General features: G+C 62.4%; 2 long non-coding RNA genes across 2 annotated transcripts; one reads left to right on the forward strand and one right to left on the reverse strand.

Annotated features, from left to right (window-relative positions):
- Positions 1-1362: 1362 nt before the first annotated feature.
- LOC138929765 (uncharacterized) lies at positions 1363-4771 on the reverse strand. Its single transcript, XR_011445956.1, has 2 exons — positions 4561-4771; positions 1363-3898 (listed from the first exon to the last, which is right to left on the reverse strand). It is a non-coding gene; the product is annotated as an uncharacterized lncRNA (long non-coding RNA).
- A 511-nt stretch (positions 4772-5282) lies between these two features.
- LOC138421557 (uncharacterized) lies at positions 5283-10228 on the forward strand. Its single transcript, XR_011249535.2, has 2 exons — positions 5283-5901; positions 7004-10228. It is a non-coding gene; the product is annotated as an uncharacterized lncRNA (long non-coding RNA).
- The last annotated feature ends 2141 nt before the right edge of the window (positions 10229-12369 follow it).

Below are 12369 nucleotides of genomic sequence, written 5' to 3' on the forward strand. Positions count from 1 at the left end.
ACATGGACATCACCAGATGGTCAACACCGAAATCAGAGTGGTTATATTCTTTGCAGCCAAAGATGGAGAAGCTCTATACAGTCAACAAAAACAAGACCAGGAGCTGACTGTGGCTCAGATCGTGAACTCCTTATTACCAAATTCAGACTCAAATTGAAGAAAGTAGGGAAAACCGCTAGACCATTCAGGTATGACCTAAATAAAATCCTTTATGATTACACAGTGGAAGTGAGAAATAGATTTAAGGGCCTAGATCTGATAGATAGAGTGCCTGATGAACTATGGAATGAGGTTCGTGACATTCTACAGGAGACAGGGATCAAGACCATCCCCATGGAAAAGAAATGCAAAAAAGCAAAATGGCTGTCTGGGGAGGCCTTACAAATAGCTGTGAAAAGAAGAGAAGTGAAAAGCAAAGGAGGAAAGGAAAGATATAAGCATCTGAATGCAGAATTCCAAAGAATAGCAAGAAGAGATAAGAAAACCTTCTTCAGCAATCAATGCAAAGAAATAGAGGGAAACAACAGAATGGGAAAGATTAGAGATCTCTTCAAGAAAATTAGAGACACCAAGGGAGCATTTCATGCAAAGATAGGCTCGATAAAGGACAGAAATGATATGGACCTAACAGAAGCAGAAGATATTAAGAAGAGGTGGCAAGAATACACAGAAGAACTGTACAAAAAAGGTCTTCACGACCCAGATAATCACGATGGTGTCATCACTCATCTAGAGCCAGACATCCTGGAATGTGAAGTCAAGTGGGCCTTAGAAAGCATCACTACGAACAAAGCTAGTGGAGGTGATGGAATTCCAGTTGAGCTGTTTCAAATCCTGAAAGATGATGCTGTGAAAGTGCTGCACTCAATATGCCAGCAAATTTGGAAAACTCAGCAGTGGCCACAGGACTGGAAAAGGTCAGTTTTCACTCCAACCCCAAAGAAAGGCAATGCCAAAGAATGCTCAAACTACCACACAATTGCACTCATCTCACACGCTAGTAAAGTAATGCTCAAAATTCTCCAAGCCAGGCTTCAGCAATACTTGAACCGTGAACTCCCTGATGTTCAAGCTGGTTTTAGAAAAGGCAGAGGAACCAGAGATCAGATTGCCAACATCCACTGGGTCATGGAAAAAGCAAGAGAGTTCCAGAAAACATCTATTTCTGCTTTATTGACTATGCCAAAGCCTTTGACTGTGTGGATCACAATCAACTGTGGAAAATTCTGAGAGAGATGGGAATACCAGACCACCTGACCTGCCTCTTGAGAAATCTGTATGCAGGCCAGGAAGCAACAGTTAGAACTGCACATGGAACAACAGACTGGTTCCAAATAGGAAAAGGAGTATGTCAAGGCTGTATATTGTCACCCTGTTTATTTAACTTATATGCAGAGTACATCATGAGAAACGCTGGACTGGAAGAAGCACAACCTGGAATCAAGATTGCCAGGAGAAATATCAATAACCTCAGATATGCAGATGACACCACCCTTATGGCAGAAAGTGAAAAGGAACTAAAAAGCCTCTTGATGAAAGTGAAAGAGGAGAGTGAAAAAGTTGGCTTAAAGCTCAACATTCAGAAAATGAAGATCATGGCATCCGGTCCCATCACTTCATGGGAAATAGATGGGGAAACAGTGGAAACAGTGTCAGATTTTATTTTGGGGGGTTCCAAAATCACTGCAGATGGTGATTGCAGCCATCAAATTAAAAGATGCTTACTCCTTGGAAGGAAAGTTATGACCAACCTAGATAGTATATTCAAGAGCAGAGACATTACTTTGCCGACTAAGGTCCGTCTAGTCAAGGCTATGGTTTTTCCTGTGGTCATGTATGGATGTGAGAGCTGGACTGTGAAGAAAGCTGAGCACCGAAGAATTGATGCTTTTGAACTGTGGTGTTGGAGAAGACTCTTGAGGGTCCCTTGGACTGCAAGGAGATCCAACCAGTCCATTCTGAAGGAGATCAGCCCTGGGATTTCTTTGGAAGGACTGATGCTAAAGCTGAAGCTCCAGTACTTTGGCCACCTCATGCAAAGAGCTGACTCACTGGAAAAGACTCTGATGTTGGCAGGGATTGGGGGCAGGAGGAGAAGGGGACGACAGAGGATGAGATGGCTGGATGGTATCACTGACTTGATGGATGTGAGTCTGAGTGAATTCCGGGAGTTGGTGATGGACAGGGAGGCCTGGCGTGCTGCGATTCATGGGGTCGCAAAGAGTCGGACACAACTGAGCAACTGAACTGAACCGATTGGGGCTTCTCATTGGCTGAGCTGTTGCCAGGCGGGAGAGGGGCTTCTCATTGGCTGAGCTGTTGCCAGGCGGGAGAGGGGCTTCTCATTGGCTGGCTTCTCATTGGCTGGCTTCTCATTGGCTGAGCTGTTGCCAGGCGGGAGAGGCTCTTTTCTCCTCCTGCTGGTGATGGTGCGGTGGTGCACCTTCCAGCCTGGATGCAGGCAACCGCTTCCTGCCGGCGGCTGTACCCAATGCGTCCGTCCCTCCTCCCTGCTGCCCAGGGTCCCTCCAGGCTCCCCAGCTGCCTGTCCCTCCACCGGGGACAAGGACTCCACCAGCCTCTCCTAGGCGCTGGGCTGCAGGAGCCTCCAAGGGTCTGGCAAGGGGGTCGGGCCGGTCAGTGGCAGCCCCATCCGCGGGTGAGGAGGTCGCAGCCTTCTTCTGCGGCCCAGAGAAAGAGGGCAGATGGTGGGCACAGGGGTCCTGGGGCTCCTGGCAGAGTGTGTATTGGCGCAGGGGGGACGGGCCTCACACCCATCCACTTGACCCTAGGGCTTCAGGAGCAGAGGGGCAGCCTGGCCACCGCCCCCCTCCCCCAGTGAGGCATGAGTTTATGAGCAGGGGAGGGGGGTGAGCGTGGCCCGCAAACACCGCCCCCACCACTATCAGTAGCTGCCCTGCTTGGGTTAAGTTGGTTTTACGCTTCAGCTGCAGATTAACCATTAACCTGAGGAACTGACTTCTCAGCAGCCTCCAGGCCAGTACTTTTCCAAAAGGCCCTGCACCCCACCCTCAACTCTGTCCCTGGGGAAAACTCCGGGGGCGGGGTGGGCAGGGGCCTGGGTGGGTAGGGCAGCCCAGGAACTCCGCCTTCCCACCTGTGACCCCTTCGGGGGGCCCCGTGTGCCCTTGGACAGGGCACCTGCAGCCCGGGTCCTTTCTCCCCAAACCTGGCCTTTCCAGCCCCCTCCCCAGCTCGCCCCAGACCAGCCCAGAGCCTTCGGGCACTGCAGCCCTGCCCCCAGGTCTGCCCGTCCTGCATCCCAGCTCCCCTTGACTCCGCGCCCTTCCTCAGCCCCACGGAGGGACTCAGGGGACCCTGGGGCTGCCCTCCTCACCCTCTCCTCCCCAGGGACCCCGAGTCCCCCTGGGGTGGGGGAGGGGCAGGGCAGACCCTAGGTGACCGGGACCACACAGAGCAGGTGGGAGGGTGGGGTCTTCCATGGAGGGGGGTCCCCTGAGCTCAGCACTTTGTGCCTGGGCCCAGGCCCAGGGCGTCTGGGCCGGACCCCCACTGCTGGCGGCCTGGGCAGCTGCACGTAGGCAGGAACTGCCCTTTGGGGAGCATCTGGCCCAAAGCACAGTGTTGACGTTTGCCAGGCAGTGGGGGGTGGGGCGGTGGGGTGGAGCTGGCACCGCTGCCCCTCAGGTGTACCACGGTTGCTTGCGAGGGGGTGTAGTTTGCAGGGAGCGTTTGTATCATGAGAATGAAATTCGAGGTGCACCCAAACAACCATTGAGAACCGTATCTGCGTGACCGTGCAGTTCCCTGGGCCCCAGGGCCAGAAACAGTCCTCACTGTGAGCTGCGCGGACCATGGGCCGGAGCGGCCAGCCAACGGCTGCCCAGGTGGGGACTCCGCTGGGTTCCCGCAGCCTCTGTGAGGGAAGGCACAGCTGAGCAAAGGGACACATTTGTGGGGCTCCGGCCTTAGGACGCCTCGCATAGCGGCCGCTGACCGCCTTCAGCACAGCGGCTCTGCGGCGCCCCGTCTGGAGAGCCTACTTGCAGGCGCCGTTCAGGACAGGTCGCTGTAGGTGGGGAAAGGGGCCGGGCAAGGACCCCCAGGGCCCCCACGTTCAAGGACGACCAAGGGAGTTGGGGTCAGAGCTGGGCCGCAGAGGCCAGCGGGGGTCAGGCCAGCGGGGCGGCGCACCACCCAGGGGTGAGCCATCCAAGCTAGGCAGGCTGGGGGTCCCTCAGCGCTCCCGGGGCCGAGACGGTGTGGCTGCAGCGGGTGAGGGGACAGCGTGGGGCGGGCCGGGGGAGCAACCCTGGGTGGGCTGGCCGCTCACACTGAGCGACCTGGGAACGACGCAGAAGGGGCTGCAGGGACCCGCCCCTGAGTGCCAGCCCCAGCTGCGTGGGGGAAGCGACCCATCACCAATCCCCTGGGGGCAGTCTGGGTGCTCCTGGCGGGGCGGACGGGCAGATCTCAGGGATGTCCAGGGTTAGAGGTCAAAGTGGCCCGTAAGAGAGAGCTGAGTGAAGAGAGGAAGACAGGGGAGGACGTCCTGAGAAGGCCTCTCTCGTAGCTCACTCTCGCACATTCCGCAGTAACTCCTGTAGAGGAACGTTGGCTCTGGGCAGGGACGCTGCGCTGCGCCTTGGAGCACCGCTGTGACCAGCTTCCGGCTGCCCAGAACACGCAGCCAGGCTCCGCCCCGAGGCAGCCAGGCTCCGCCCCGAGGCAGCCAGGCTCCGCCCCGAGGCAGCCAGGCTCCGCCCCGAGGCAGCCAGGCTCCGCCCCGAGGCAGCCAGGCTCCGCCCCGAGGCAGCCAGGCTCCGCCCCGAGGCAGCCAGGCTCCGCCCCGAGGCAGCCAGGCTCCGCCCCGAGGCAGCCAGGCTCCGCCCCGAGGCAGCCAGGCTCCGCCCCGAGGCAGCCAGGCTCCGCCCCGAGGCAGCCAGGCTCCGCCCCGAGGCAGCCAGGCTCCGCCCCGAGGCAGCCAGGCTCCGCCCCGAGGCAGCCAGGCTCCGCCCCGAGGCAGCCAGGCTCCGCCCCGAGGCAGCCAGGCTCCGCCCCGAGGCAGCCAGGCTCCGCCCCGAGGCAGCCAGGCTCCGCCCCGAGGCAGCCAGGCTCCGCCCCGAGGCAGCCAGGCTCCGCCCCGAGGCAGCCAGGCTCCGCCCCGAGGCAGCCAGGCTCCGCCCCGAGGCAGCCAGGCTCCGCCCCGAGGCAGCCAGGCTCCGCCCCGAGGCAGCCAGGCTCCGCCCCCAGGGCCTTGGTCCGGAGGTCAGGAGGTGACGTCAGGGTGGTCAGCAGAGGCCGGGCTGGACGTCAGCTGCGGCGACACCACCGAAAGCCCGAGGTGGGCGAGGGGAAGGAGACCAAGCTCTGGGGACCCTCCTGAGGTCAGGGGTGCATCCGCGGGACACAGCCCTGCTCCGGAGCAGGTGCTGCTGGCGTGAAGCTCTAGAGCAGCAGGGCCAGTGAGGGCTGGGGTGAGGCCAGGGGTGGAGGTGGACTCGGCCAGGCTGGGGGGCCCTGCGGCCGGAGGGCCCCGGTTGTGAGGGAGGAGCCTGCCCAGTGTTGGACCGGGCTGCAGGGTCAGCTGGGCCAGGCCCAGGGTGTGGCCTTGGGTGGCAGCCAGCGTCCACAGGGCAAGGTCGTGGGGCAGGCCTTGCCTGAGTCAGCTCTGAACCCATGAGAGGCTGGCAAAGTGTCCAGGAGGGTGGGGCGCCTGACCAAGGTCTTCAGTTGGGGGACAGGTTGGAGGTCAGAGGTTGGAGGAAGGAGGAGGGGCTGTTCAGACTGGGGTTTGGGAAAGGCAGGGTCAGAGGTAGCTGGGGAGCAGGTGGGCCCTCCGCCCTGAAGTCCACGGGGCTCGGAGGGGACAGCCTCCGAGGGAAACCCCTGCCCTACGTCCTCAGTTCCCCCGAGCAGGTAAGGCCCCTCCTCACCCCGGGGTCAGGAGCCAGCCCCCCCTCTCCCAGTCAGGAGCCAGCCCCCCCTCTCCCTGTCTGAGGCTCATTAGAGAACCCAAACCCCCATCCCGCCCTCTCCCGCCTTCCCTTCTGTGACCCAGCAGCCTCTGTCCCCCGCGGCCCTGGGGCTCTGCCTGGGGCCAGCCCCCACGGCCCACCCCCTGCATCACCTTGGCCCACGTTGAGGCCCCAACACAGACCCTTAGTCACCATGGCCCACACCCTCTCTCTCCTGCTGTGCCCAGCCTGAAGGGCCTCTGCCGGCCCGAAGGTGCCAGATGGGACCGTCCAGGACGACGGTCCAGGAGGCGCCATTCTGGGGCCTGCCTAAGCCCCGCCCCGCCCCCTACTCCTCTCTGAAGTTTTGAAAGACAAGCCTGTCCCCCTTGCGGGGACGGTCCCCCCACCCCCAGCCCTCGGTGTGCAGGGCAAGGAGGGAAGGGTGGGGGTGCCTGAGGAGGGGTGCCGGGGGTTCCAGCAGTGACCCGAGGGAGGGGGTGGGAAGCCCTGGGCTCCCCTCCTGGGAGGGGAGGGGGCTTCAGGGAGACCCTGCCCCCAACCACCTGCCCTGGTGGGGTCCTCAGGAGGGGAAGCCAGCCATCTTCAGGGGCCACACTGTCCTGGTGGGGGAGGGGGGCCTGGCGCCCCGCCAGATCCCAGTGTGCTGGGGGCCACGCTGTCCTGGTGGGGAGGGGGCCTGGCACCCCCAGCCTCCAGTCAGTGCAGGGGGCACAGGTCCCCCACCTCTGCACCCTCCAGAGGCATCTCCCTCCCAGAGGTGCCCATGGCGGCTGCCTGGATGCCAGCACACTCACCTAGGGCCCGGGTGCTGCAGGTGGGCGGGTCCCTTTTTTGGACATTAGGTCGAGGAATCTGCCCAGGGCCCCCTCCTCTCCCCTCACTCCTCCCGTTCAGTGGAGGGCATCCCAACACCTCTGCCACCACTGACCCTGCTGTGGGCACAGACAGGCCCACCTCCATCCCCTCCTCCCCTGCTGCGGTCTCTCCCTCCCTCTGCGGGCAGGTGTCCAGCTCCCCCTCTTTTGTCCCACTGTCCCCAGGACTCTGTCACTGCTCTGCTCAGAGCCCAGGCAGGTGGGCTGGCTCCCCATCGGCCCTGGACCGCACTCGGCCCCTGGGCTCTGGAGGGGAGTTTCCCGTGAAGGAGGTGAGCGTGCTCTCTGCCCTGTGGTGGTCCTGATGCTGGAGTGGATGGGCTGCTCCTCAGTTCTGCAGAGCCGAGAGCTCCCGCAACGTCCAGTGCGGTGGGAGCTGAGGCTGTGTTTGCTGGACAAAGAGTGGAACAGATGAAGAAGGAAGGGATGGAGGGAGGCAGGGAGGGAGGAGGAGATGGAGGAGAGGATGAGGATGCAGGGATGTGGGCTGCAGGCCTGAACTGCACAGCTGCCGCTGTGCCCACAGCTCCCCACCCTGCTCGGGGTGGGAGGCTCAGGTCGCCAGGCCCCAGCGGGCGGTGGAGGCGGGGACAGGCAAGGAACCAGGGACCAGGAGGAAGCAGAGGAGAGGCGGCTGCTGCCCGTTTCTGGTGGAGGAGGGGCACAGCTTAAGGGTGGGGAGCAGAGGGCCATGAACACGAATGATGTCACTTCCCAGCTTAGTATCCTCCCAGGCCCAGCCTCTGACTGATTTTGGGTTCAGGGTATCCAGGGAGAAGTCGGCCATTCTTAAAAATAACATTTTTCCTAAATACTAAGTATCATAGTTTTGTGTATTATTAGAACTGTGGGAAGTGGAGAACGGGAGGTGTTGGGAGATGGATAATGAGCTATTAAGAAGCTACAGGAAACAATGGTGCCAGTTATGGGTGATCAGACCCCAGAACTCATGGTAGCCGTGGGCACGGGTGCCGGGCTCCTCACAGCCCGTGGGGGACCTGCCTCTGTTCCCATGAGAGGCAGAGACCCTGATGGTCATGCAGGGTGGGTGGGCGGAGTCTGGAAAGTGATGATGGGCCTGGGCCATGGGGGCTCCTCTCGCCAAACTCCCCTGAGCGCCCTCCGCCAGGACCCCTGCAGGCAGGGAGAGGCGAGCCTGCTCCCAGGCCCTGCCCCTGCTGCGCTGCGGGAGGGCGCCTGAGTGAGGGGCCAGGCCCTGCGGTCCCCGCGAATCGTGCCGCACCCGGGATGCGGGCCCACTGTGTTTCTCTGAGGGTCCCGTGTCTGGGCGGCCGGAGTTTCTCTCCTGGGCCTCACGCTGGGGCCTGTGTCACAGAGCATCGTGGGCAGTGGGTGACTGGCCCAGGCAGCACCCAGGTCTGGACGCTTCAGGCACAGGAGGAGGGGGCCTCCCGCATCTCCAGATACGCCGGGGCCCAGCCCGCAGCCCAGGTGTCCTGAGATGGGTTCCCAGCCTCTGCCAGCTGCCCGTCCTGCCTGGAAGGCTAGAGGGTTCTGTGTTCCCGTCCCCTGCTGGCTGAGGACTTACCGCTGAGATGAACCCAGAGGCAGACGCTCCGCGGTGGTGTCGGGTCCGGACATTTGACTGGTGATACTCCAGCAACGGCAGGGACACACTCGCGTCGTTGCCACGGGTGTTGGGAGTCCTGGGCTTGCTCCCCTCCGCTCCTGGTGCACTCGGCCCAGGCTCCCGCCAAGCACTGAGGCCCGTGGTCTCCCCTCGGATCGAGACTGGGCTGCAGCTTGCTCTGCTCAGAAGCGAGGACCCAGGTACCCACATGGTAACCCGGCTCAGGCAAGACAAGGCCTGGAGAGAGACGGGCTCACGCGGAGGGAGAGGGGGCCACGCGGAGGGAGAGGGGGCCACGTGGAGAGAGAAAGGGGCCACGCGGCGGGAGAAAGGGGCCAGGTGGAGAGAAATGGGGTCACACGGAGAGAGACGAGGTCCCACGGAGAGAGAAAGTGGCCAGGTGGGAGACACCAAGGTGACAGGCGGCGGGATCTTGGACCTTCCAGCCCCACCCAGCCCAGGTGCGACCCCCAGCAAAGCCTCGCGGGGCAGCACCCCCTGCCGAGGCCTCTGCCTGAGCTCCTGGCCGTGAAGGGAGAGACCACCGCAGGCTGTGGGCAGCGTGGAAGGCGCGCGCCAGGTGAGACTCCGGGTGGGGTCAGCGCAGAAGCAGGCTGTGGCCTCTGGGGATTCCTAGGGGCTCCCGGGGATGTGACGCTGCCTGGGGCCCCGAAGGAACCCTGGGCCTCGCGGCTTCAGGGCCTGGATGCACACCTGGCGGAGCCAGGTCTCAGCCGCAGGCCCCGGAGGAGCGAGGCCCAGGCGGAAGCGTCTGGAGAGGCGGGGCTGGGGCGGCCCGGCGGGACCTGCGCGTCCAGGGGAGGCGGGAAGGCGAGCACAGCCGCTCTGGATAAGGAAGGAGGAAGGGCCTTGGGTGAGCAGGCCTGACAGGCCCCAGGGGACGAGCTCCCCAAGAGCCGGGCTTCCGGCACGGACCAGGATGACGGCCCAGAGCCGAGGGCAGCGCCGCCTCCGCCTACAAACCCTCCAGGAGGAGGGTGGGCCCCGCGGCCAGGAAGGCACCGGCGAAGGCCCGGCCTGCATTCCTAAGTGTTTCTGCAGGAAGCGGGCCCCACAAGACGAAAGGGCTGGCCGCGAGCGCAAGGACCGCAGATGAGGTTCAGCCGGAAGGCTGGTGATGCGCAAAGCTCCGCCAGCCGATCAGGGCACGAGGTGATCCGAGCACAGGCTGTCAGCTCAGTTCGGTGGCTCAGTCCTGTCAGACTCTTTGCAACGCCCGGGACTGCAGCACACAAGGCTCCCCAGTTGTTCACCCTCTCATGGAGCTTGCTCAGATCCATGTCCACTGAGTCCGTGATGCCATCCAGCCATCGCATCCTCTGTCCCCTTCTCCTGCCTTCAGTCTTTCCCAGCATCAGGGTCTTTTCAAATGAGTCAGTTCTTCGCATCAGGTGGTCAAAGTATTGGAGTTTCAGCCTCAGCATCAGTCCTTCCAATGAACATCCAGGACTGATTTTCAGAATGGACTGGTTGGATCTCCTTGCAGTCCAAGGGACTCTCAAGAGTCTTCTCCAACACCACAGTTCAAAAGCATCAATTCTTCGGCGCTCAACTTTCTTCACAGTCCAACTCTCACATCCATACATGACCACTGGAAAAACCACAGCCTTTGTTGGCAAAGTAAGGTCTCTGCTTTTTAATCTGCTGTCTAGGTGGGTCATAGCTTTTCTTCCAGGGAGCAAGCGTCTTTTAATTTCATGGTTGCAGTCACCATCTGCAGTGATTTTGGAGCCCCCCAAAATAAAAAAGGAGTAGTGGCTAGAGGCCCATCCACACCAGTGCCTGGGGACCACTGCCTGTTTGGCTGATGGTCAACCTGGAGGGAAGGTGACCGGGGCCTTGGCGACCGGGTGGCCTGGGTGCTGCTTTGCGGATGGACCTGCGTGATCGCAGAGCGCCAGAGGCTGTTTGGCCCTGTTTATGCTCCCCAGAGGGACCTGGAGCCCCTCGCGAAGTTGGATGACATACCCCTCTCTGTGGGTGAACCGTCTCTTCCCCACCCTTCCTGGGGAGCTCAGGGCAGAGGAGGCAGAGAGGAGACCCGGTGGGCTGGAGGCTTGGTCGCCCCTCACTGCGGCCCTGCCGGCTGCAGCCAGGGCTGGGTGCACTGCTCAGCGCCCAGGAACCAGCAGGGTCCCCCCTGCAGTCGGGGACATGGGGAAACATGTCCTTGCTGGGCAGGTGCTGGCTGGGGCATCCACCCGCCTTCCCCACCCAGAGGGTTTCTCACTCACTCACCCCATCCCCCTGAATGTTTATTCAGAAGATTCTCCATGGGGTGTTTCTGACCCCCAAACTCACTTCACAGATAAAGGTGAGGGATGGGTTCCCTGGAACGAGTCCAGACCCCAGAAACGGCTGACCTGAGAGAAAGCAGGCCTGCAGGCTGAAGGCCCCTTGTCAGCCCGGGGCGCCATCTGGGGGCTGGTGTGCTGCCCGTCAGCGCCGGCCTGGGGGCTGCCCGTCTCCTGGGCCCACGGTGGGGTGGTGGGGTCCATGCTTTGCACCGCTCCTGGCTGAGCCCAGCCTTGCAGCTTCGGGGAGCTCCCTGCAGGGGCGCCAGTGGGGCTGAAGGGCTGCCCGGGCCTCCCAGGCTGCTGGGGCTTTGGAACCACTGGACAGCTGGTGGATCTCGGCTCCTGACCACCAAGGACCCCAGGGGTGGGCCTGCTGGGCCTGCTCAGCCACTGTGGCAAACCCGAAGCCTGGAGGCTGAAACAGCAGACATTTGCTGGGGGCTGGAAATCCGAGCTCGAGGTGCTGACCAGTCCGGCTCCTGGGGAGGCCTTTCCTGGCTCAGACACCCCGTCTTATGTGTCCTCCCTGGGAGAGACAGACTCCCTGGGGCCTCCTCCTATAAGGACGCTGACACTGTGGGATCGGTTCTCCACCCCTGACCTCCTTTAACCTTAATATCTCCCAGAAGCCCCACCTCCACACGTGACCACAGGACGTCAGGCCTCAGCGTGAGAATCTGGGGACACAACTCCGTCCACAGCAAGGAGTGCGCTGGGGCCCAGGTGTCCTCTGAGGGCCTCCGAGCTTCCCCGGGAAGTCAGGGGAGGGTTTCACCAGCCGTGCCGGGTGACCGCTCAGGACTGAGGGCCAGTCACCCACCAGGTCAGGACCTGCACAGCTGAGCTCGGGGCGGGCAAGAGCACACGGGCGCACAGGCGGGCAGAGCGGAAGGACAGGGCAAGCCCTGGCAGGCTGCCTGTGGCCTGAGTCAGGGGGCCCGTCCTGCTGGGATCAGCTCTTCGTCTCCAGCTTTCACTGCCATGACCCTGGTGGTGCTGAGGCCTGGGAGCAGGAGCGGCCTGGGAGGAGGAGGGGCGGGGCCTGCTGGCAGGACTTTGGACCTCCTCCCAGGAGGAGCGGGCACCTCCACGGCAGGCAGAGGGTGCTGCGTGGTGTTGCTGAAAGCCTCAGCTTGGGTGGCTAAATCTGGGGAGAGAGGCCCCGGGGGTGAGCAGGCGGGGGTGCCCTGGATTGGGGTGGGTGGGGGCTGGGCATTTCCCTCTTCCGAACATTTTCCTGGGGGCCAGGGACCCGCACTCCCAGACAGCAGGGCCGGGCAGTGTCCCCAGTGAGAGGTGGTCACTGAGCTTGGGGACAGAGCGGGGCCCCTGGGGAGCTGAGCGGAGGACACAGCAGAGAAGAGCCTGCCTGGGCTGGGGGCGCGCCCCAGAGGAGCCCAGGCACCGGGAAGGAGGCGGCTGTGGCCTGCGTGGGCAGACCCGGGTGGCGGGCCCTCTGCACGTGGAGGCCCCCAGCAGGGGTGGGGAGGACCGGCTTCGCCCCTCCCGTCGGGGTCACTGGGCCCTCCTCAGCTGGCCGCGCAGGCTAGGGGCACCTTTGGGTCAGCGGCTGGAGGGGAGGGGGTCCCAGAAAGGCGGGGGCAGTGCTCAGAGGAGCACGG

The sequence above is a fragment of the Ovis canadensis genome, chromosome 16 (assembly GCF_042477335.2).
Source record: "Ovis canadensis isolate MfBH-ARS-UI-01 breed Bighorn chromosome 16, ARS-UI_OviCan_v2, whole genome shotgun sequence".
NCBI lineage: Eukaryota > Metazoa > Chordata > Mammalia > Artiodactyla > Bovidae > Ovis > Ovis canadensis.